This window comes from Silene latifolia, chromosome 5, assembly GCF_048544455.1.
Source record: "Silene latifolia isolate original U9 population chromosome 5, ASM4854445v1, whole genome shotgun sequence".
Taxonomy (NCBI): Eukaryota; Viridiplantae; Streptophyta; class Magnoliopsida; order Caryophyllales; family Caryophyllaceae; genus Silene; species Silene latifolia.
The window spans coordinates 14,152,406-14,154,462 of record NC_133530.1 but is presented as its reverse complement, the minus strand read 5'-3'; positions in this window follow the sequence as shown (position 1 = coordinate 14,154,462).

The window sequence follows — 2,057 nt, the reverse complement described above, 5'->3', positions numbered from 1 at the left end:
GCCATCTACGGAAATCAACCCCTTCAAACTTTTCCAATTTACCAAACTTGGAAGTCATCTCTTTCACATTCGACATTGTAAAGTACCGAAATTATTCTTGGAGATTTTTGGAGAATTGGGTTACAACAATGACGAATAAAATGCGACACAGTACAAGAAATTACAATGACAAATTACAAGAACGGAAATAGAAATTTTATACTTGGATATCTATGTAGAATCGTGACCGAGTCACTTTCCTCCAAGAATAATCGACCCTATATGTGTCCCGGGTTACACGATTTCCTTGTGGGATAAGACTACTAGTATACACTCTTGATTCCGACACACTAGAATTATAGAGCAAGAGACAATGGAGATTTTACCGTATGTTTTTCATATCTTTCAAAGGAGAACATAGTGATTAAATTTTTTCATTAACCCTCTGACATGTGAAAATGTCAATATATATATCACAAAGACAATGCTTATCACGCACAAATCACATGATTATTGACCAAACCGACACATTTAGACATCATTTAGACATAACTGCCTTATCATTATCCAAATGAAACCTTATGACACTTCACAAAGGCAAAGTAATAATATTGTCTGCCACTTATGACAAATTTGACTAAGGTAAGAATTATACTTAGCCAAAATTCATACAAAGGTATTACTCGTGCCCTTACTTGTCTAAATCCGTCCCGCAAGCTCGGAATTACTTATGTGAGCGTGTACTCCACACTCTCCGGACTCACAATATATTATTCCGATCTTAGCCTCCTTTGAACCAAACCCCGACTACACTAAATGAATCGGCGATTTCACTTAAATCACCAACAATACTTATGTTGTAGGTGTTCATGCCATGATCAAGGCTAATTTCCTTTCTTGTACAAAGTTTGCTAAAGCAAAATTTATTTTTGGGCATACCATTAAATGTTACACGCTTGTCGTAAGATATGGACTACTCACTAGTGACTTAATTTAGTAGGAACAAGGTAAGTCATCTAATACACTTGAACACGTCTAACTCAACAAATTGACAAGCACGGCAGAAGTTTTGATTCTTGCACAAGGACGCCTAGTTATGAGTTTTCTCATTAATTGTATTTTAGTTGCACGAATTTAAGGTAAAACGTTTGAATTAAAAATTATAATGAGCGTTGAGGAAAATCATTAACCCCTAAACGATGACCCGGAAGTTGCTTGATCGACTACTGACCCGACCCAATCACCGATTGGAAATAGGACAACCGGATTAAGGTGTCTAATTAAAATGAATCATACCGAAATCGAATTGAAACGAAATTAGATTTGACCACGTATTCTTACTTTAAACCTTTCGTTGTATAAACGAATATCATAGTTTCGGAAAAAGAAAACCCTTCACCTCCTAATTCTTTTCGCCTTCTTATTAAAATTATTGATTTCTAAAAAGATTAGTAACTACAAAATAATATATCAGATTTATGTAAATATAGGAGACAAAATTCTTAACTCTGTTATCAAATTAATATACAGATTTATATAAATGAGTAGAATAACTAAAACCACAGTTTTTATTGTGTACAACCGTCTCACACTATGAGACGGCCCCTTTATGTAAAAAGATAACCCGTTTATTAATGATAATTGAATTAACTTTTTTTTTTATAAAAGTGACCGTCTCACGGTGTGAGACTGTCTTATAGTACCATCTCTCGCGAGCGTGTTATGTGACAACATCACAAGTGGATTTTGGGCAAAACACTCAAATGAATGAAGTGTTTGGCATTTCGGAATCATATGCCATATGAGTGGATTTACTATTTGTTCCAAAAGGTATTGAATCTACCTTGCATTACTACATGTGTGGATATGTTTTAAGCGTAGATTGGTTGTCAATGGCCATATAGGGAATAAATTCTCCACCAAAATGATAAAAATTCTCGATTAATACGAACAATAAAAGTAAATATTCTTCTGAAAAGACGCGTCTTAAATGAGTAATAAAATCAAACAACATAAAGTAGAAATATATAACTCACTTAGAGAAACCACGGATTTCGACTATTTTGCTAGTATTCACA